The sequence below is a fragment of the Ambystoma mexicanum genome, chromosome 9, assembly GCF_040938575.1.
Source record: "Ambystoma mexicanum isolate Mex_15411 chromosome 9, UKY_AmexF1_1, whole genome shotgun sequence".
Classification (NCBI taxonomy): Eukaryota; Metazoa; Chordata; class Amphibia; order Caudata; family Ambystomatidae; genus Ambystoma; species Ambystoma mexicanum.
In genome coordinates this window covers 1,194,215,966-1,194,241,145 of record NC_090931.1, presented here as the reverse complement: position 1 = coordinate 1,194,241,145, position 25,180 = coordinate 1,194,215,966, and the positions used below count along the sequence as shown (strand labels likewise).

Sequence of the window (25,180 nt, the reverse complement as noted above, 5' to 3'; positions counted from 1 at the left end):
GTTTTAATTTTTTTTTTTTACCAACTTTATTTAATAAATATACATAAAACAATACAACTGAGTAATATCAGAAATATCAGAATGTGAACAAGTCAAAGAATACTCCATATACAGCAGTTCAATAAAATGTAAATTACTACCAAGTTAACAGCCTTTCAAAAGAAATCAGAAAACATTCCCACCCTCCTACCCCATAACAAGACATAACAACACAAAAACAACAGTACAAAACATACACCCGTACCCACCCCCAATCTCAAAATCCATTAACAAAAAACAAAGCCTACACCTTATCCAAATAGATCAACAAATGACCCTCATCTTTCCTTGTATTCAGTTTCCCTATGTTGTCGAATTGCCTGAGTCTTCTCATACCAAGAGAGTGTCCGCATATCCGACAACCAGTTCTCGCAATGCAGATTTTCCCTGGACTTCCACACCTTCATTATTTGTTTAATGGCCATCAACAACGGACCTATCAATCCATTCTGAACAATCCCACAACTCCACATTCCGACGATCAGTTGAAAGGAAAATCACTGATAGAAAGGTATGAGGCAATGTCATACTAGTTACCATATCAATGCAATCAAAACCTCTCTCCAAAAGTCTAGCACTCTACTGCACTCCCAGAGCATATGTAGATAGGTCCCTCTCAAGCCTTCACACCCCATCACAAATCTACATCAGCCAAGCCTCTTTCTTTCATCCTCACCAGTGTCCAATAAATACGGCCTAAAAGACGTTGGTGAATATACCTCAGATTTAAAACAACTTTGGCCCTCACTGCAGCCCTCCAGCTATTATCCAACAAATTTTCAGAAAGGTCAGTTCCCAATTCACACACCCACTTGATTCGCAACTGATCCCAGGAATTCCTCATACAGTCCTGCAAAGGCATCAACTTAACATATCAAGATACTGTCTTAGGAGATGTAGCGAAGATCTCACAAATCTGAGGACTACCATTCAAAGGTTCACTCAACATTTGCAACCTTTCTATTAGTAATTGCTCTAAAAGCCTATATCTACCCGCCTCCCTATTATGCAGCCCATAACAATTAGCCAATTCTTCAAACGAAACCATCCCTCCCCGTACATCCCCTATCTACAGAATGGCCCTATTAGCCCAACCCCTCCTATTAAGCAATTTATTATTAATTGTTAAACCTGGATTCAGCCAAATAGAGGCCGAATCATACAAATACAAGGATTGTCCACACCCCAGAATCCAAACAACCAACACTGACTTTTGAAATCACTAGAGCTTCCAATTTAGTAGATTGGCAATCCCAATCCAACAACCTCCTATTCAACGGATTCACCTGAAGTGGAAAAACTACTGTTTTACCCCAATTTACCTTATAGCCAGATAATTCTCCCACCTCCTGCAACATATTTCTCAATAAGGGTCCACTGTCAGGTTTCCTTCCCCTATTCAGGCTATTTTCCCTTATCCAAGTTTCTTTCCCATTATTTCTCTTTATTTATCCTTTTTTAGATTAGCCTTGTGTGGGTGGGAAGTTTGTTTGGTCTTAACTTCCTGATTCAGAATCCTGGTTCTGACCCAAGGCAAAATGGAGTTTCACAGTGACAGCTCTGATTGGTTAGAAAACACTGCAGAACAACAATGAACATTCTAAACTGTCACTCTTTGCCTTTCATCATCTAAGCCCCAGCTGAGAGGACGTGTGTAGTGGCTGCTCCTGCTTAAGACTTGGGCCTGGTGGATTTTATCCTTCAGGCGCTAGCAGTTGAGCGGCTACTTTCTTGGGGGTTTCAGGAGAAGTTCTCAGCTGTCAGGAATGCGATTTGAAGACAGGAAACTCTGAAGATCTTTAGGAAATCGTTCTGGAGATAAGTGACTTGGTTTAGAGATTGTTAGACACGCGCTCTGTTTATCTTAAATACATTTTAGTGAGAACTTGTAAAATGTTTTCTTTGAATTTATATTTTGAACTGTTTGAGTGCGCTTGAAATTTTGCGCGAGGTTAACGGGTGAACGCTATTTGTTAAACACGTACTACGTGTAATCTGAAACTAACCGTTGAACCTTTACGCGTGCCTTCCTTTCACTCAAACAAAAATCTAGTTGAATAACCAAACAATTTTGCCTAGTAGCAGAGTATATGCTCTTACAGAGAAAGAGAATGATCATTTAAAAGAATATTTAACGGAAAACTTGGCCAAAGGGTTTATTTGTCACTCTAAGTCGCCGGCGGCCTCTCCTTTATTTTTTGTACCAAAACCGGATGGAATATTTCGAACTTGCATGGATTATCGAGCAGTTAACAGAGTCACTGTTAAGAACCGGTATCCTCTTCCTCTCATCTCGGAAATGCTTAATCAAATACAAGGAGCAAATATTTTCTCTAAATTAGATTTGAGAGGAGCTTACCATCTTGTGCGTGTGCAGGAAGGGGATGAATGGAAGACAGCGTTTAAGACCAGGTTTGGGCTGTATGAATACCAAGTTATGCCATTCGGTTTATGCAATGCTCCAGCGGCTTTCCAATTTTTTATTGACAAGGTTTTTAGAGAATTCCTGGATATTTTTGTTGTCGTGTATATCGATGACATTTTGATTTTCTCTTCTGACCTGGATCAACATCAGAAACATGTTTGCTTAGTCTTACAAAAGTTGCGAGAAAACCATTTGTTTGCCAAATTGGAAAAAAGTCAATTCCATACAGATTCTGTGGAGTTTTTAGGTTTTATAATTTCACCTAAGGGTTTAGAAATGAATCCTAAAAAGGTTCAAGCAGTTCTTGAATGGCCCACTCCTACTAAGGTTAAGGAAATACAAAGTTTTTTAGGGTTTGCCAATTCTTATAGGAGATTTATCGAAGGTTTTTCTCGGCTGGTTGCTCCTATAACGAGACTTTTGAAAAAAGGAGTGAAATTTAACTGGGACCTTGAAGTAGCAAAAGCTTTTCAAGATTTAAAAGAAAAATTTACTTTACTAGTCCGATTCTAATTCATCCTGATCTTTCTAAACCTTTTTTTGTGGAGGCGGACGCTTCAAATTTAGCGTTGGGGGCGGTGCTTTCTCAAAGGAATGAAACTACTGGTCAACTACATCCAGTTGCATTCTTTTCTAGGAAGTTTTCTGCTGCTGAAGTGAACTATACAATTGCAGATCGTGAACTGTTAGCAATAAAGTCCGCTTTTGAAGAATGGAGGCATTTTCTGAAAGGGGCAAGACATACAGTAACGGTTCTTACTGATCATCGAAATGTATTGTTTTTAAAAACTGCAAGAACCTTGTCTCCACGACAACTTCGTTGGTCCTTATTGTTTGCCGATTATGATTTCGTTGTGACCTTTAAACCCGGAAGTCTGAACAAAAAAGCTGATGCCTTATCCCGCCAATTTCCTGGTAGTGAGGAGAGAGAGGTTCCGGAGCCAGAACCTCTAATTGCTCCAGAACGTTTTTTGTTAGCCGGAGCCATTAAAGGAATGGATTTTTTGAATGAAGTTCGCCAGAATATGTCCTTACAGAAGATGGAGGAGTGGGTGAGACTGGATCCAGCCAGAAGTTTGAAAGACGGTCTTCCATTTTTTGATAACAAGCTTTATTTACCTACTGAAGAGTTAAGAGAAAAGGTTTTGAGAAATTGTCATGAATCCATTTTATCAGGACATCCTGGTTTCAGAAAAACTCTGGAATTGGTTCGAAGGAACTTTTGGTGGGAAAAAATTTGCCAAGACACATTGAACTTTGTTAAAACATGTGTAGTCTGCGCACAAGCAAAAAGTCAAGTTGGGAAGCCGCATGGTTTATTGGAGCCGTTACCTGTTCCTCCTCGTCCTTGGCACACTATTTCTATGGATTTCATTGTTGATCTCCCTCAAGATAAGGGTTGTACTACCATTCTTGTTGTGGTGGATCTTCTTACTAAAGAAGCGCATTTTTTACCAATGGAGGGAGAGGTTACCGCAGAAAAACTGGCTCATAGTTTCTTGCAAGGTGTGGTTAGACTACATGGAATTCCACGTCAAGTTATCTCTGATAGGGGATCTCAATTTATTTCAAAATTTTGGAGGGCCTTCTGTAGGAAACTTGGGGTAGACGTTAGTTTAACTTCTGGGTATCATCCGGAGACTAGTGGACAAGTGGAGAGAGTAAATCAGGAATTGGAGAAATTTTTAAGGTGTTACTTACAAGCTGGAGAGGAATGGGTGGATTTAGTATGGTTGGCAGAATTCTCTTACAGCAATTGTGGTAAAGATGCTACTTCTATGTCCCCTTTCTTTTTGGGTCGTGGGTTTCATCCTCGCTTTCTGAGTTTTGAGGTGTTGGAGGATTCCGGGAATCCTAGAGTGGAAGATCGTTTGCTGGTAATGAAGAATAACTTGGATAGAGCAAAAAAGGTGCTGGGAGAAAAGTTGAAATATAAAAGGTGTGCTGATTTGAGAAGGAAGGCTGGTCCTGAATATAAGGTGGGAGACTTAGTTTGGCTTTCTACCCGGTACCTAAAAATTAAGGGGAAGAATAAATTCAGTCCACGATTTGTAGGCCCATTTGAGGTAGAGAGAATCATCAACCTTGTGGCAGTACGATTGAAATTACCCAAGCATTTGAAGGTACATCCTACTTTCCATGTTAGCCTTTTAAAACCAGTTTGTTCAGGAACTAGATTTAGAACACCACCTTCCCTGTGATTTTGGAGGATTCATCTGAGGAATTTGTGGTTAAACAAATTTTGGATTCCAGGAGAGTGAGGGGAAGGTTGCAGTATTTAATTGATTGGGAGGGATATGGAACTGAAGAACGATCTTGGGAAGATTCAGTTGATGTACATGCTCCCCGTTTAGTTGCTAAGTTTCATGCTAAAAATCCACATAAGGTAGGCCCAGGGACTGGGCATTAGGAGGGGGGTACTGTCAGGTTTCCTTCCCCTATTCAGGCTATTTTCCCTTATTCAAGTTTCTTTCCCATTATTTCTCTTTATTTATCCTTTTTTAGATTAGCCTTGTGTCGGTGGGAAGTTTTCTATTGTATTTGGTTTGGCCTTAACTTCCTGATTCAGAATCCTGGTTCTGACCCAAGGCAAAATGGAGTTTCACAGTGACAGCTCTGATTGGTTAGAAAACACTGCAGAACAACAATGAACATTCTAAACTGTCACTCTTTGCCTTTCATCATCTAAGCCCCAGCTGAGAGGACGTGTGTAGTGGCTGCTCCTGCTTAAGACTTGGGCCTGGTGGATTTTAACCTTCAGGCGCTAGCAGTTGAGCAGCTACTTTCTTGGGGATTTCAGGAGAAGTTCTCAGCTGTCAGGAATGCGATTTGAAGACAGGAAACTCTGAAGATCTTTAGGAAATCGTTCTGGAGATAAGTGACTTGGTTTAGAGATTGTTAGACTGCCGCTCTGTTTATCTTAAAGACATTTTAGTGAGAACTTGTAAAATGTTTTCTTTTAATTTATATTTTGAACTGTTTGAGTGCGCTTGAAATTTTGCGCGAGGTTAACGGGTGAACGCTATTTGTTAAACACGTACTACATGTAATCTGAAACTAACCGTTGAACCTTTGCGCGTGCCAGTGAAAATAGCGCGTGTGTTTTCAAGCGTGTTGTTTCGGCGTGAGAATTCAACTGCGCGTGTGTTTTCCAGCACGTGTGCTTCCTAGCGCGAGAATCTGTTCGCCGCGTGAGAACTCTATTGCACGTGTGTTTTCCAGCGCGTGTGCTTCCTAGCGCGAGAATCTGTTCGCTGCGTGAGAAATCTATTGCGCGTGTGTTTTTAAGCGCGTGTGCTTCCGCATGAGAACTCTATTGCGCGTGTGTTTTCAAGCGCGTGTGCTTCTGCGCGAGAACTCAATTGCGCGTGTGATTACCAGCGCGTGTGCTTTTTAACGCGTGAACCTGACCGCGTGTGAACTCTTTTGCGCGTGGGTTATAAGGCGCGTGTGAATAGGCGCAGGAGTTCAACAGCGCGTGTGTTTACAAGCGCGTGTGTTATCTGCGCGAGAATCCGTTTGCGCGTGAATTCTGCTTTGCGTGTGTTTCCAAGCGCGTATATTTTCTGCGCGTGGACTTTTCTTACAGTGCGCGTGTTCTTCAGCGCGGGAAGTTTTCAACGTGCGAATCTTCAGCATTGAGATCATCTGCGTGTGTGCTTAGCACGTGTTTCTTCAAGAATTCTCAAACTCTATTGAATTGTAAAAAGGTTTTGGAAACTAAAGAAAAGTTTGAAAGAAAAAGAAAGGAAATATTAAAGACAATTTAACTGGACAATTAGTGAATTTTGGAAAAAAGGCAAAGAGCAAAACTTTCCAGGTTTGCCCAAAATAAGAGGTTGCTGTGAATTTCAAGAGACTCAAGTAAGAGAGATTTTCAGCTTCTTTACAAGCTTCTCTAAGAAATTTCAAGAGAAGAACCAGGTATGATTCTTACTTATTATTTAAAGATTTAAAGTCTTTCCAACTCTAAAGGTTAAGTAAGTAATAAAAGGATTTGTATCTGCTTTTCTTATATCCTCTGCAGGTTCAGCTTTGGTTAGCCTTGACACAGTCAGCCTGGTGTTGTTATGTTATCCACTTCCCCCTTTCCCTTTGGGGTGTAGTTTGCAGAGCTGAATTAATATCTAGTTCTGGGAATTACATTTCAGGGGGATTGTCGGGGGTTCAGCAGCTTCCGCGGACACAGGACCTCTCAGCCTGACATCCACCCACCTCCGGATTCCTTCGGACCACCGTCAGATCGTCAGCATATGCTAGGACTTTCACCTCATCATTTCTCAACTTCCAGCCACAGATACTCTGCTCCTGCCTAAGATATGCCAACAACGGCTCCAGAACCAAATTAAACAAAAAGGGCGAAAGAGGACACCCTTGTCTAGTACCTCTATACAACCGAAAAGCCTGAGACAAAACGTCATTAACCCATATTTTAGCCAAGATATTATGTTGCAACGCACCTATAGCATTCAAATATTGTGGGCCAAAGCCCATCCGAAGCAGCGTGAAATTTAGAATTGACCAATTCACACAATCAAATGCTTTTTCAGCGTCCAAAAAAATCAAAAATATATCTTCCACCTTAGCACGGGATAACCCCATTATATTCAGCTATGTCTTAATATTATCATAGCCGTATCTATTAACCATGAAATCTTTTCCCTGTTTTGGAATAAGGATAATAATCGCCTCCTGCATCGTCGGACATAATACTCCATCTGAAAGAAACGTATTAAACAAAACACACAATTCTGGCACCAAAACTGAACCAAACGCTCTATAAAACTCTACGGGCAGCCCATCTGAACCAGGAGACTTACCCATATGAAGTTAATTAATAGCATCCACAACCTCTGTTTCCATAATCTGAGCATCAAGCGCCTCTCTACCCTCCTCAGATAAAAAAGGAATGTCTATTCTATTAAAGAACTCCACTAGTTTGCCGTCCTCAACTTGCGACGCATCCGCATAGAGAGAAGCATAATAGGATCTAAAGCATTCACAAATGTCAACACTTCTAACCTTCACATCTCCAACTGTATCCTCTATTTTCTGTATGAACAATCTATCCGACAAACTTTTCAATTTCCAAGCAAGTTATCGCCCTCCCTTATCCCCTTCCTCCCAATATTTCTTCCTCATGAAATATAAACCTTTCTCAGCTTGTTCCTCCATCATTTTTCTTAATTTGCTCCTTGCACCCTCCATCTTTAATCTATCCTCCCCTTTACCAAACAAAGCATACCCCCGCTGTAGTGGCTTAAGTTCCAACTCCAACCTTCTAATACTCATTTTCCCCTCCCTCCTGACTCTAGCTGTCCAATTAATCAATTCCCCTCGTATAGTCACCTTAAACGCATCCCACACTATCATACAGTCCGCCGAACCTACATTGTCCTCCAAAGAATGAACGATGGAAATATTAATAGCCTCACAGATTTTCTCCTCCTGTAAAATGAAAGTCTTAAGTCTCCATTTAACTCCGGTAGGTCGATGTATATTTCGATCCATGTTCAACTTTACCAGTGAATGATCAGAGAGACACCGCTCTCCAATTTCCACTGTCTTTACAACATCAATCGTTTTATCTGAAATCAACAAATAATCCAGACTAGAATAAGAGTTGTGAGCTGCAGAGTAAAAGAAGCCCTTCTGTGTGGGGTGAAGTGATCTCCAACTATCCACCAAAGCAAAAGTATCAATAAAACCTATATGTTGATAACCTATCCAAGGCGGCGTCCAAAATACAATTGAAATCATCTACGAGAATGATATAATCACCATTCATCCTTTTCAAAGAATCTGTCAGTTCCTTAAAAAAACTAATACCACCCTTGACATTATTGACTTGCATGCAATTTTATTGTTGCAACAGCTCCAGATCTATTTATATACTTTATGAATCCGCATAAGCAGAGGATCAAACTTTTCTACGGGCGAGTGCGGGCGGAACACAGTTTTTTTTTCTTTTTTCTCGGTTACTGATGTGTTCTGCTTCTTTTGCAACCTGCTGGTTTACAGCTAGTCCTGGCATTCAGGTGGTTTGTCAGTACTGTCAGGGGTTGGGGGAATATTTTTCAAATGTGTTAATGCTGTATTGTCATGTTTCGAACTGATGCTTTTATCTCCAACCTCATGTCTCTTACTACGCGGATTCTTCTGCTGAGGGTGAATGCCGGATTTGCTGGAACCAGTAATTGGATGTATGTATGCATGTGGGTATATTTGAGGTATTATTGTTCTTGATTGTTTGATTTTGGCCTCTTGTTTGAATGCTGTGCCGTGAGTGTGAATGTTTCTGTGTATGGTTGCTTGAATGGCTAGAAGAGATAATGCGTGCTTGGTTGATGTTTTTGATTGGTTGTAATGAACAGAAATGACATTCTCAATGTTTAAGAAGTCATTCAGTCTACTAGGCTTTGGTCCATCATTTGCTGATATTTTCTTATATTGTCTGCCGAGATGCTTTGTGCAGAAAGATATCTTCTTCTTCTGATATTTCTGTTTTCTGCACATTACTTTTCATCAAAATGACTCACTGCTCAGTTCTATTGTATGTATACTGAGGACATAGGACTGTGTATGTATATGTTTCCTGTTTGAGTATTTAGCAGCTGCAGCTATGTATTGAATTCAATTTGGGAGCGTTATTTCTGGACTCACAGGGATTTGAAGTTCCGCTGTACATCCTTGGGGTCACGCTACTTCTTGGGGAATGAGCACTGTACTTACACTCCCTTGGGTAGTGGGGCTGTAGTGATTCTGTTGGTGCTTGAACTTCTGTATGTTTGGTTATGTGGATTGGGATGGGAATATGGGGATGTGGAGGGTGTCCTAACTGAATGAGTTCCATCATTTGGTTAGAAGAAGATGGTGATGATACTGTTGGGTAGGGATAATGTTGAGGTGGTTAGCTTAGTAGTTTGTGGAGAGGTGGTGGGGGACTTTTGGCTGGCTAAGTCTGGGTTGGGTTTGGGATCAAGCTTGGATTGGGAGCTTCGATGCATATACTGGTTGAATGTAAAGGTTATTAAAGAATATATTAGGAGGTTAAGTGGTGGGAGAGGTTTGTGACAAATCAAGTCAGAAGGGTTGAACTGACGTATTACTTATAGGTTGGGCATGGGATCCTAGGGTTACAGTTCAGTGATGAGGTTTTGTGATTTTGGGAATTATCGTTCAGTCCTGTTGATGGACTATCTGCAATTTAAATTTCTTCTTTGTGTTGATTGTTGTGTGTCTGCTTTTATTGTGATGTATATCTGTGGGGGGGTTGATTCAATGTTTATTTGAATCTATGGTTTTTAAGGATTTTAAACCTAATATGTGATTCCCGGTTTTCGAGTTGATGTCCTGGATGTTTCGTGCAAATAGCATGGTGTTTGTGCTTGATAGAACCTGATGGGGTCCTTGAATTTTGTGACCTGGAATGTTAAAGGACTGAATTGTCCAAAAAAGGAAGGAATGTGATGGTTCGGCTAAAATGTGAGCGGGCAGATGTTATTTTCTTACAGGAAACGCACCTAATAGAACACCCGACACATTTTTATGGGGCATCAAAGTCTATGAAGGTTTTGTTAAATTGTTACTCCGGAAGTTCGAGGGGAGTGGGATTGTTGCTTCTGAAGAATTGGGAATGGTGGTTGAAAATAAACTTATGGATGACGGTGGACGGTGTATTTTAGCAGATGTTAAGTATGAAGGAAGAATGATGACTTTAGGATCGGTGTATAGTCCATGCTCAAATGGTATTTGGAGTTTTGAATGAACTTCATGCGCACAATCCTGTTTCAGGACACCAGAAGAAAAAGAGTGGGGGTATGATATAGTTGGAGTGAAAATTGGTATTAAAGGTGGAGATCAATTGAATAAGTAAAACGGTTTTTCTTCGGTTGTGTCCCTGTCTCATGGGCCTGAGCCCACATTCTACTCATTTCTAGGGTCTACGCTAACTGCTCACTTGATGCAATCACTTTGTGAAAGTCTTTGGGGTGTTATTGTCACCTTAGTATCTGTCTTGCATTAAGGCCATTAGAAACCCTCCCTCAGGTTTTTCTGAGGGTCCAACGTTTACATGGTACCACAGTGACTTGGGATGCCTTTTTTATTTCATCATCATCACTTTTGCTTTATTCAACATTCATTTCATTGCATTACATACCTTGAAAATAAACATTTAGAACATTGACATTTAGAAATATGTCTCACAATTCCCTAAACTCACAAGGATTTTTATGAAGACACGTCAGTAGTTAAGGGGGGCCCCTTTTATCTAATGTAAATCTTTTGACTGGCGGGAACACCCCCTGGTTGTCCTTATTCCCTCCCCCTTTTGAAATGGGTTTGATTTCTTTTTAATATGGAATTGAGATCAATACATTTTTTTTTATATCAACATGTTTCGATATCAGATTTGATATCGGTTTTAAAGAAATGGATATATAAAGTGTGTTTGTGTACTTTGATACGGTTTGATATAAAGTATATATCGAAATGCGAAATGTTTTTAATATGGTAGAGTGCGTGTGCGCTGTTGCTTGGTCAAGGGCAAAGTGAGTTGTGAGGAGTTAAACGGCGAGTGTTAGGGTTTGGTGATGCGGGCGAAGACGCAGATGTGGGGCAGACCTTACTGACGTCATCAATTCATATAGACTTGATATAATTGTAAAACATTTATATCAGGTTTTTTTGTATAACGGATATTTTTCCGATATCAGTTGTAATCAAAATAGTATCAGTCATTTTTACATCGCGATACATTTTTTGATATCAATTTCTCAATATCAAAATAAGCAGTTTTTATATGAACTTTATATAATGTTAATAAAAAATTTGATTGGAGGGGCTGTCTTAAAACCGCAATGGAGATACGGTGGAGGGTCGGACAACCCAGCTATATACCGCTATGCGCAGGGCTGGAAAACACCACGCTTTTTGAGCTTTTCAGGGACTATTCCGGAAGCAGCTATTATGAACAGCTATAGCTATGGCGAGGGGTGAATACCCCCAAGAAATCCTGTGGATTTGCAGGTGTACGAGGAGCTGGGGATCCTCAGGATCTAATGGGCGACTATGAACCTGAAGTGTTTTGGGACAATGATGAGGCAGTATTTTTGGAGCAGTCATTTGCCGCCAACGCAAACCGTGAAGATGGGGACTGTGAAGCTACGGTGCTGTCTCCGGACGCGGCAATGACGACGGAGACCACTTCTGGCCCCCTGGAACCCTGATGAAAAACAGGGCCAAGTCTGCAAGGGTGCAGTGAACCAGACTACGGCAGAGACTATATTTATTGCGCTTGCTGTTCCAACCGGTTTGAAACCCCTGGGTGTTTTGAAAGTATCCTGTGTAACGCCTGTCTTTGGCTGCTGGAGACCGACAGCCTTAAAGACCATGCCACAATTCAATGCGTTTATTGTTCAAAACAAATTGAAAGCCCGGCGGATATCAATCTGTGTAGACATGGACACGCAGGCCCCTCTTTACACTGATATTCGTGACACCCAGGGGATTATGGCCATCGTAACGGGGTATGTTTAACACAACACTTTTACAGGTGGTGGTACGGTCATCAAATTAATGATCCACATCAGGATGCTGACAAGTGTTTGGGAAAAGCTTATGCAGATAATTTGCTATGTAAAATATGTTTTGTGTTGCACCAAAAACGCATTATAGACTTGTTGAGCCTGACACAACCTCTGACACAAATGAGGATCGGAGCGGGTACAGAATGATGCATATCTAAAACATTATGGGCTATGGAATCGGTGAATAGCCCACTTTTGAAAATGAAGCAGTTTAGTCACATGTGTCCAATGGGTGCTAGAAACTCATTGAAAAAACAGTTCCCAATTGGGGGGGGATAAAATATATATAAATGGAGTGTAACACGAGTGCTTAACGAAGCGGCGGCATACAATGTGGTTGTACGGTATTCGCAGGTGTTATTTAATGTGAATGTTTTAATGTGAATATATTTGGAATAAAATTGTCATTTTAAATGCGAATAAAAACGGACTGTGTCTTTATGTTGAGTTGTTACGGGCAGACATGTCCGTCCTGAAGCTGTCCAAAATATATTATGGTGGAGGTGTTGGCAGTTATGGCGGGGTTGACAGCCTGTATCGTAAACTGCAAACTGGTGGTGAGAAGGTGTCACAGAGGGCTGTTTGGACGTGGCTTTCAGGGGAGGAGGCCTAGGCGTTGCATAAGCCGGCCCGGAAACATTTAAACAGCGAATGACATGTTATGTTACGTCAATCAATAATGGCAGGCATATATTATGGATTTGAGGCAGTTCCGTGAAGACAATAATGGTTTCCGCTCTATTCTAGCCGTCATCGACATTCTATCAAAATACGCCAATGTTGAGGCTTTGAAGAACAAGACAGCTCACAGCGTTGAGGCAGCTTTTAAGCGCATATTTAACAACAGCAAAGTCCCCGCTAAACTACAGATGAATGCTGGTAAAGACTTTTTAAATAAGATCTTCTGAAGCAGCACGGCGTGTGCCACTTTGTAACAAACTGTGAAGTTAAGCCTCTATTGTAGAATGTTTTATACGCACCTTTAAAACATGCCTCTGGCGAGTTGATTTATTTTTATTTATTTTTTACAGCTAAAAACACCCACAGGTATGTGGCGGTGGTACCCGCATTTATAAATGTGTATAACAACACACATCATAGATCTATTAAAGCCATACTGGCGGGTGTAACACCGCAGAATTCCCTGGCTGTCTGGAAAAAACTGTACGGCGAAAGACTTTTTAAAAAGACAAAAGATATACCCCTTAAAAAGGGGGATCATCTGCGGAACTCGAAACACAAGGCGTCTTCACAAAGGGGTACGAGCAGAACTGCAGCGATGAGATCTTTATTATAGACGGCGTAGTTCAGAGGCAGGGTGTGTGTATATATATATATCAGTGATGTCACAAATGTCATCAATGACATTTGTGATGTCATCTTTGTCGTCCTGGGTGTTAGTGTTAGCAGTGCACGGTGGCACGAGTTATGGTTGCTTATCTTACCATAACTTCCGAATTTCAGGGGTTTTTCGGTTTTACTTTGAACCATAACGTCCCTTTAACAAAGTTTTTTTACTGAATTTCATAGGTTTTTAGCAGCGCAAATTAACCATAACGTCCCTTTAACAAAGTTTTTTCACTGAATTTCATAGGTTTTTAGTAGCGCAACTTAACCATAACGTCCCTTTAACAAAGTTTTTTCACTGAATTTCATTGGTTTTTAGCAGCGCAACTTAACCATAACGTCCCTTTAACAAAGTTTTTTCACTGAATTTCATAGGTTTTTAACAGCGCAGCTTAACCATAACGTCCCTTTAACAAAGTTCTTTCACTGAATTTCTTAGGTTTTTAGTAGTGTAATTTAACCATAACGTCCATTTAACAAAGTTTTTTCACTGAATTTCACAGGTTTTTAGTAGTGCAACTCAACAATAATGACTTTGACTTTATATACATGTCATATGGAACTGACTGAATCTCTTCTACTGTACTTGATGTCCGCTAACTCATTTAATGTTCGCAGACATGCGGACATGTTCGAAGAACAGTACCACTACCTAAAAACTCTGGGTGGGTATGTTTGATTGTTATATCATAACATAGGAACATTTAACAAATTGAAAAAGGAGCACACAAACACATTATATGTACTAATACATAAGAAATGTAACACATATATACAACACACTAACCATTCATTTAAATGCACTATGTTCTAAAATGGAATATACCACAAGAAGATAAATTGGCTTCCAACATAATTACCTCACAAACACGACAGAACTGAGAACAAGAGCAGACCCACTGAGTACATAGGACATATCTTACCTGAAATAGTAAGTGTACTTAATTTTATTCATATATTTATAAACTTTCTGATTAGATAAAAAAATATATTATCTTTTTTTTTTCTCTCTCACAGAAATGTCTAGTACTCTGGAATGGCTAGAGGAGCATTTCCCACATGAAGAAATGTCACAAGATAGTGAAACTAATGGTAAACACTTTATAATATAAACCATTTAATTATTATTATTTTGTATACATTTAACATATATATATTTTTGGGTACAGAGCATACCAAAATAGAAAATACTTCAGAAAAACCTGTTATGGATAACACTTTTCACAGTATAGAAGAAAAAATGGATTTATTGTTGACTAATTTTAATAATTTGAAAACTTTTGTGGAAGATCATTTTAAACCAAAAACCTTGTGCCATTGCCCCACATGTACTTCTCCCTCCTCACCATATCCCAGTCAATTATCCCCAAACCCTCTCCATAACCCAAAACATTTTGATGAAACTTCCATCCCTTTTTCACCTAATAACAATCATGTTGAAACCCCTAATTCTCCTGTTTTTGTTTCTGTTTCTGCCTCACCTTCTCTGTCATAAATTATTAATATATGTTAAATAAAGTTTAATTTTTATATTGTGTTGTAAATAGTTTTTTTTTTTTTTAAAAACAATGTAGGTGTCCGCAGACAGTGCAGGTGTTCAGAAATGTTCGTAAATAAACGAAAATGCAGGTGTCCTGAAGAACACTATACCTGTTCGTACTGTTCGCTAGCAAGATCAAACTATTCTAAAAACACACGCGGTGTCCTGAAATGTTCGTAAAAAAAAAAATTAAAGTGTCCTAAAGAACACTATATCTGTCCGTAGTGTTCGCTATCAAGTTTAAACTGTTCTAAGAACACAATTGGTATCCTGAAATGTTCGTACGTAAACAAAAATGGAGGTGTCCTGAAGAACACTATACCTGTTTGTAGTGTTCGCTAGCAAGTTCAAACTGTTCTAAGAACACACGCGGTGTCCTAAATTGTTCATAATTAAATGAAAATGGAGGTGTTTTAAAGAACACTATACCTGTCTGTACTGTTCGCTAGCAAGTTGAAACTGTTCTAAGAACACATGTCCTGAAATGTTCGTACATAAACGAAATTGGACGTGTCCTGAAGAACATTATATCTGTCCTTACTGTTCTCTAGCGGACATATCTCTAGCAAGTTTAAACTGTTCTAAGAACACACGCAGTGTCCTGAAATGTTTGTTTCACGTGTGACGCAATTTTAATTAGTTCAGGACCCGAACAGTGTCCGTAGAACATCAACGCGCATGCGCTAGCCAATCTCCGTGCATTTGGTGTCCTGCGGACATGCGCTTCCTTTGCGGACTTGTTCGCGAATGGATCATATGACCGCGCCCACGCTGATTGCGTGTTCTGAATGCGGACACTGTTCGTGTCCCCGAACAAATTAAAAGTCCATTTTCAATTAATCCATAATATTTTTCAATACAATCTCACCATGGCACAAGTCCCACATAGTAATCCTGAGTTTCTATATACCTTTTGAAACTTTTCAAACTTTTTTTTGTGTTCGATCTGTCCGCGGACAGCGCACATGTCCACATACCATGCACAAGCACCCCTATAAAAGACCACGCCCTAGAGTCACAAGCACCCCTATAAAAGACCACGCCCTAGAGTTTATTGTCATTGTGTTTCTGGCTATTCTTCAGAACACAGTGATTTTTGCTGCCACCTGCAGATTACACCATCATCGAGATGGCATCCCTGGCTGCTGAACTGCCACCTGGTGCTGCACCTGCTTCAGCACCACCCCCACCCCCTCCACCACCACCACCGCCCCAAGGGCCTGAAGAGTGGAACAGGAGTGAGGATGCAGAGGAGGAAGAAGAGGATGATGAGAATGAGGTAGAGGAAATCCCTACTACCCGCACTAGGCGCGAGTCTTGGGTGTGGCGGTTATTTACCATTCATGGGAATGGTCCTAAGGCTTGTACGAACTGTGTTACCTGCAATGAGTGCAAAATGACACTCAGTCGCGGGAAGCAAGGTAAGTAGAGCTTTGGGACCACTACTATGAAGCGACACCTGAGGTCATTTCACTCTGGGGCTATTTGCAGGGTTGTACCTTGCGAAGAACGTAGCAGGTTGATTTCCTCTACTTCATCCTCTGTTTCTGATCCTGCCACCACAAGGACCACCTCTGTGGGACAGCGTCTTCCTCAAGCTGCCTCACAGGCCATACAGAATGCTGATGACCCTTACCTTTCGAGGGTCACAGTTGTATGTATGTACTGTGACACAGTACTCTGCAGGGGGGAGCGACTCTGTAGTGCTTTTGAGACTATCGTCTCAGAGCACGAGAAGATCTGCTCACTACCCAAATAAAACCCACTGTACATCTTCCTCTCTCAGCTCACCCTTTCTTATCCCTGTGGTTGGTGTCCCCCCCCTTTACCTTCCTTTCCCCTCCTAGTGTGTCGTGTATAAAAAACCAAAAAAAATACAAAATATCAAAAATCAAAAATAAAATAAGGCTCTTTTCAGAGCCGCCTTTCACAGTTAAAAAATAGAAGTGAAAATAAATGAATCAGGGCCCTTTGTATTTTTTAGAAGTCCACGGACAGTTCGCGAACATTTAAAAAATTGGGTTGCTACCCTATCACAAACATTGCAATTTTCTCTGGGAGGAAGTGGTGGCTCTGAAAAGAGCCTTTGGGAGGTGTTTGTAAGTCAAAAATTATAAATGCTTAACACCTACTTCAAAATGGATTTTGTAATTCCAAAAAAGGTTGCAATGCATTTTGTACATTTCTCAAAAAAATCTGATTGCCACCATAAGTAAGATGGACTCCATCTTTGCGAAAAATGTTTGTACTACGAAACAGAATATTTTCATTGTGAAAAGAAGACATGCCAAAATCTTTTAGAAAGGCACAAACAGCTCTATTAACATTGCGCCTTGCTTTTTCCATTTGTGGACCAAATGAAGAAGAACAAAGCCACATTTGTCTCTGCGCAATCTGTGAAAATATCACTTGAGAATTAGGAAACATGTCCATAACCTTCCCAAGTCCTTCTTTCATAGCAAATTGCAAAAAAAATCCAGTCACATGTCCTAAACTGTTCCCTCCACAATGAATTACAATTATGTCTGGATGTTGCTCTGTCTCCAAAGTAGCACAGAGAGGTAGCAAGTCCAACCACTTCATTCCACGCACTCCATGCCAGTGTACTTCCACATGTGGGAATCCAAGATTTACAGCTACTCCACAGCTTTCTGCATGCACCTTCAACCAATATATCCATGAATCTCCCAAAATCCATACAATCTGTTTCCTAAAACACACAGACATAGCTAACTGTTGTTCTCTCAGCAAAAACAGTATATGAGAAACTCTCTTCTGGCACAACACACCCACTAAACTTTCCTGACCAATCCCTTTCAGTACTCATTCTCATTTGCATGACTTCTGAACCCAAAAATCCCCGGATGTAACTCCCGATGTCCGCGAACTACCGTCATGTCCGCGGACATATCGTAACTTGAACAGCCCTTCTACCATTTCCACTTCACTCTCTCTGCCATTCCCTCATTGGATGTAGCTAAGAAGTCACATGACCATGCACTAATCACATTCAAGACCTCTACATCTAACTGCATCATCATAGATCAGCACTGCAAATGTACTGTGAATCTCTCTGAGTAGAAGTGTATATCATTGGCAAGCACCATCTACCAGAAATACTGTACAAGTCTCCCAAGATTTCTAGTTGCAGCTCCATGCATATCCATATGCATGAACACAAACTTCAGGTATGCATATTTTCTGTACAGTAGATGAACACATTTTCAAACAGACTTTTAGCTTGTGTAATCTGTAAAATGAATTTACTGTATTTTTTCAATTAGCTAAAATCAACTATCACTTATAAACCTTTATACTATTTACTTTCTTTATACACACACACTAAAATCATGTTAAATTAACATTTTTTAAATGAAATATATAGACTACACATATTCAAACAAAATTGCATGCAAGCACAATCTATGTTTAAATCTTTAAAAAAAATACTCATACAATTTCATATTTGTTTGGTTTTATTTATTTATTTACTTAATTACTTTAATTTAGACATGACATTGAGGCGCTATTACCTAGAAAAGCTTAGTTACAGAAATAGTGGTATTCACTCGTATATTTTAAATTTCACAAGACATAGTAAAGATATTTTTCTGCTACAGTTAGTCATTGAAAACAATTTGTTCATTAAGAACATATCATATGTACTGCACTGATGCAATGTATCTTATGTAAATAAATTAGTTTAATGGTTTTAAAGAAGGCTCTGAGGATTTCAATGAAAAAAATCAATATCTAAATTAAAAACAGCGCTATTTACAAACAAAGTTACTAATTTGAAGCTTTTACAATTGCAGTGAATACCAGTCCTGAAAAGAAGCAGCCGAATTCGAAGAACAAAGAAGAACTAAGAAGTTACCTGTTAATTTAAGAAAAAAAGTAAGTAGAATATCATCATAATATTTGTATTATTACTCAAACATACTGTACAGTTAATACAAGCTATTTCTGTGCCTAAAAATAGAGATTGTGTACCATTTTGTCCAAAATTCTCCATGTCTTAAACAGCGATTTACAGCCAGAATGGCCCACAAATTCCTATTTTTGGACACACAAATTACCCAACTGAACCGCTACAATTTTCATATTATAGAACAAACAACTGTTTTAATTGTATACATTAGATTTACTATTTGTACTTTTCCACACCACTAGCTTACTTTTTTTTTGTCATCTGAACCCCAGTTTAGTAACACATAAATTCAAGAATACCTATCCCTACTAGTTGTAGTTCCCAATGCACAATCACACACCATTACATACATCTTTATCATCTTACTCAAACACTCATGCACACAGCACACATACATTGCAGAACACCCCAACCCATACCTTCTTTATTTTTTTCAACAGACCCTAAAGAATGCCTACGAAAAGTCAAGTCCGTAGAAAGCAACGCAAAAGTAGAGCAAATGAAAATAAAGTGTCCCACATAAGCATCCATCTCTAGCAGAATTTGTAAAAAAAAGTTGAAACAAAACAGCCAATACAGTCATTAAGTGAAACACAAGAAGTTTCAAGTACAAAAACTTTGCCTCCTCTATCAAAATGTAAAACAAACCAAACCAAAAAAACAATTAACAGAAAATCAGCTATCACTACAGATAAAACTACTTCTTTAAATTTTAATATAGTGCAAAGTAAGCATACCAAGAAAAGTATTTTAGCCAAAATGTACCGTCACAAAAAAATCTTATAAAAACAGGAGAGAAATCAGGTTCAATGCTTAAAACCTATCGTAGGAAATTAATATTAGAAGCGTTGATGGACAGTGCAATTCTTCTCAAAAGAAAGTTATTTATTTTACTGTTAAACAAAATGAAACCACTAACAAAACTAATAACTAAATTACAAAAAAGACTTCTCAATAAGCGAAATGTCAACAGAAAGAACTTCTTAAGTATCTGCGGAGGTGAATGGAATCACACTACAAGCACAGAACCATATTTTAATGAAGAAGCGTACAAACAAAAGCAAACAAATACAATTGCCATAAATAGCAGTGGTCTAGGTTATGAAAAAGTGAATACTACCATAATGGAACAAAAAGTACTCCTTACAAAAATATGCCCTAAAAACTTAGAATTACCCCTCCATTCAACTGAATCAGAATGTCTAGTGTACAAATGGCAATGCACGTCAATGTGTAACATTCCCAAACACCAAATTTAATTAATCATATCAAATTGTCATTAAAGACTCCTCAACATAAAGAAGTATATTACATGTCCCTGCTACAACTCTTCAAACCATGGACAAAAGAAGAACAAATACTAGATAACTATGACTCATATGAGGATGCTTTCAAAGCAAAAGAAAGCACTATAACTCATGTAAACTTTACACAGTACAAAACAATGTTGCACAATGAACAGCTTTATTGTCACACTCAATCACGGTCTATAGAGGAAGTGGTTTTACAAAACATAGTTTAATATGCACAAACATTTCATCTGGCTATTGAAGCAGTAAAGACAATTCTTCAGTGTATAAATGATTCTTTTCAACATCAAAAAAAGTGTCCATTAAATCATTTCTAAAAGTTAAAATACAGTACCAAGTGTATAAATCACAAACGAGTGAGTACATAAGGCAACACGAAGAAGAACTGCAAGCCCAACTAGATAAGGACACTCCTGACAGTAGTCAACCTTCTGTAACAGGAAGCCAAGAACCACTGGGAGAACCACTAATAATAAATGAGGCAGAATTAGCTATGATAGAAGTAGAAAACACCATGTGTCAGTATGAAGATAAAGAAGACTTAACTATACTACAATCAAAACTAAACAATGAGCAACGTAGCATTTTTCAAGAAGTAACAAAACAAATTGCACATGGTGTAAAACATGAAAATAAAGAATGTTCCTGCCATAATTATAAACCTATACTACTGTACGTCAGTGGGTAAGCTGGTTCTGGCAAAACATTCCTAATCAAAATCATTAGTAAATTCCTTCAACAATTGACAAACAACAAACTGTCAGCTGTTGTCACTGCCCCCACAGGTTTAGCTGCCTACAACATAGGTGGTGTTACATTACACCGATTACTACTATTACCAGTAGAACACCAGAACAAATTAGACTATTACAAACTTTCTGCAGAAGTTGCAATGGAATTATGAAGAGTATTGAAACAAAGAAAATGCTACTAATAGATGAAGTGAGCATGGTCTCCAACCTGATGTTAGCTTTGATTCACCTCAGATTACAAGAAGTACTCAAAACAGACTATGAAGAGCTCTTTGCAGGAAAACACATTATTGTTTTTGGAGATCTGCTTCAATTAACACCAGTAAAAGGTGAGCCTATTTTTAAAACATTAGGACACAAACTCTGCCGTAAAACTGTTGGCAGCATTGGAAATGTCAACCTTTGGCAACATTTCCAATACAGAGAATTAACAGAAAATATGCAGCAATCTGCAGATCTCACTTATGCCAACATTTTAAAAAGTATCAGAGTTGGTATACTTTCTAAAGAAGCAGAAGCAATATTGAAAACCCGGCACATTAATGCACTTTATGGCGATAATGCATGTGCTACAGATGTTATGGAAAAATTAGCCCACACAAATATCAATTGTATGGCCTTAATGCCAACTCTTGCAAGCTGTTTCAAATTCAATGAAATCATGCTAAGTAAAGAAATGCAACCAATCATGGTGATTAGCGCGACAGACAAACTAGATGTACATGGTATGAGACTACCCATGTGTGACCAAGCCACAGTAATGCTTAAACGTAACCTTGACGTGGACCAAGGACTAGTTAATGGAGCACTGGGTACAGTTGTTGGCTTTCAAACATACCCATGCGACAACAAAATTCAGTTTGTCAATATACTCTTTGCCAAACTTTCAGAAGTAAAATGGATATGACGCTCAACAGCTAGATTCCTTCTCTTCAAAGATATGTATGTACACAGAGAACATTTTTCTCTAACTCTTGCATACGCAGTCACGATTTATAAATCACAAGGTCTTACCCTAGACAAAGCAATGATAGATATTGGTAACACAGTCTTTAAAGAAGGCATGAGCTACGTAGCACTATCACGCTTACGTACACTTGACAGTCTATTCCTAATCAACTTTGATGCAAGTAAAATAAGCGCTGATATTCCTTGCATTTTAGAATACAATAGACTTCGCTCACTATACACCCCCCACCTAAACACATATTCTGTTCCACAAAAAGTAAAACGTTATAAAAGAAAAATAAATCAAACAGAAATGCAACAGGATGTCACTGCAAATCCTCCAAAGAGAGTAAAAGAAACTAATACTTCATCAAGTACCACAAGCAAAAAAGAATCAATTAGGGAAAGTAAACCAGGTACTTCTTTAAGAAGGAAGACAAACTCCAAAAAAAGCAGTTAGATACAGAACTAACTGGACCATTTAAATTCTCAAATATAGTTGGTGTAAGTTGCTACTCAAATGTAGCAATGAATATTCTATTTCAATTACCACCAATTGTTGACAACATTTACTTACACAGTACATACCCATTGTGTTTGCAAATGTTAGTACTTCACAGAAATGCAGCAAACAATCCTGACAACACGTATAGTGTTTATGGAATAAGACAACAATTGGACTACTGTGCTGGAATGGTGAAATTCACTATAAACTCACAGGAAGATCCACAAGAATTTCTAATGTACTTACTACAAGTACTGGAAAACAAAAACATACCTATAAATGAAATCTTTCAGATTTCATACATGTGGAAACATACATGCACTCCCTGCAACAATGTGACACAAGAAGAAATCCCCAATGAACGCTTCATATATATATCAATACCAAATTGTGAATCCATTCCATTTCAGCGACTTGTACAAAATGCAAACCATGGTAGAATATGCTCTACCTGCAATTCAGATAATCGCTCCACGTTAGTAATACAAACACATAGTAAATACATAATACTAATGCTTCTATGTTACAATGCAGATGGTACCAAACACAATTGCAAGCTGACTGGATTCACACATGGTCAAATATCACTTGGTAAGAAAACCTTCACAACAATAGGTATAATCTACCACGCAGGAGCCACAACCAATTCAGGGCACTACACTGCATATATAAAAAAGAAATGTGGATGGTTTGAATGTAATGATAGTACCATTACTCTAAAGCAGAGATTACCAGCAAATCTTACAAACGCTTATTTGATGTTCTTAAAACCAAAATTTGATAACTAAACTGTATTTAAACCCTAAGTAAACTTGTGTTAAAAAATATAAACTGTTAGAATACTCCAAAAGCTATCCAACTGCTCAAAGATTCTACAACAACTAATCAGATAAATGAATACCACTAAAGTAGACCAAAAAATACACAGTTAGAATACGCCAATTGGTATCTAACTGTCCCAAAATGTAACAATATCCAAATGGATGAATCAATACCACTAAAATATATAAAAAAATAGACAGTTAGAATACGCCAATTGGTATCTAACTGCTCCAAAATTTTATAATATCCAAACAAATAAATAATATATTACTGCTCCAAAAAAATGCAACAAGCCAAAGTATAAAGCATTAGCCAGAAACAACAAGTGAACACTGAAAAAAAACAAACAAATAAATAAACTGTAGCATAACAAAAAGGTTTTTTAATCCAACATGGATTTTTTTTTTCTCCCACAGACCCAATGATTTTAGCAACAAATACAGAAACTGAGCAAGTTGCACAGTACTCTGATTTGAAATCTACTAAATATGAGGGTCCAAAAAAAAAAATATGTTGATTATACAATGTAATACGTCACAATATTAACATGCTATTTTCTTTTATCACAGAAATTAACAAGAAATACATGTACTCTGGTTACTAGACCAAACAGTAAGTATACAATAATAAGGAGAACCATAGCAGCATATCACATCCATAGTATCTAATACCTTTGTTCCTTATACATTTGTTTTTCACCCAAAGTTATAAGCAAATATGAATGTGATGACTCTATGCCCTGGCAACAACCACCGCAGCATATCACATCCATAGAGTCAAACATTTCAACTATGGTCTATGGAAACTTTTAATGTCCGCGGACATTATGAGTGTTCTTAGAACACTTTCAACTTGCCAGCGAACAATACGAACAGCGTTTTCAGGACACCCCCTACGAACATTTCAGAACAACACGATAGTTCTTAGAACACTTTCAACTTGACAACGAACAATACGGACAGTGTCCTCAGAACACCCCCATTTCGTTTATTTGCGAACATTTCAGGACACCATGAGTGTTCTAAGAACACATTCAACTTGACAGAGAACAATACGAACAGCAACTTCAGGACACCCCCTATGAACATTTCAGAACACCGCGAGAGTTCTTAGAACACATTCAACTTGACAGAAAACAATACGGACAGCGTCCTCAGGACAACCCATTTTGTTTATTTGCGAACATTTCAGGACACCGCGAGTGTTCTTAGAACACATTCAACTTGCCAGCGAACAATACGGACTACGCCTTCAGGACACCCCCTACAAACATTCCAGGACACCGCAAGTGTTCTTAGAAACGTCTTGAGAACACCCCCATTTTGTTTATTTGCAAACATTTCAGGACACTGTGAGTGTTCTTAGAACACATTCAACTTGACAGAGAACAATACGGACAGCATCCTCAGGACACCCCCATTTTGTTTATTTGCGCACATTTCAGGACACCGCGAGAGTTCTTAGAACACATTCAACTTGCCAGCCACAACCCCCCATTCATATTTCCGAACATTTCAGGACACAGCGAGTGTTCGACAACGTCTTCAGAACACCCCAATTTTGTGTATTTGCGAACATTTCAGGAAACCACAAGTGTTCTTAGAACACATTCAACTTGACAGAGAACAATACGGACAGCGCCCTCAGGACACCCCCTACGAACATTCCCCAGACACCGCGAGTTTTCTTAGAAACATCTTCAGAACACCCCCATTTTGTTTATTTGCAAACATTTCAGGACACCGGGAGTGTTCTTAGAACACATTCAACTTGCCAGCCACAACCCCCATTCATATTTGCGAACATTTCATTACACCGCGAATGTTCTTAGAACACATTCAACTTGACAGAGAACAATACGGACAGCATCCTCAGGACACCCCCTACGAACATTCCCCGGACACCGCGAGTGTTCTTAGAAGCGTCTTCAGAACACCCCCATTTTGTTTATTTGCGAACATTTCAGGACAC

At 38.9% G+C, this 25,180-nt stretch overlaps 1 protein-coding gene across 1 annotated transcript in view; it reads left to right on the top strand.

Annotated features, from left to right (window-relative positions):
* The window catches only part of SPOPL (speckle type BTB/POZ protein like), a 520,447-nt gene that overhangs the window by 356,530 nt on the left and 138,737 nt on the right, over window positions 1–25,180 (top strand). The gene's annotated exons all lie outside the window — the stretch shown is intronic.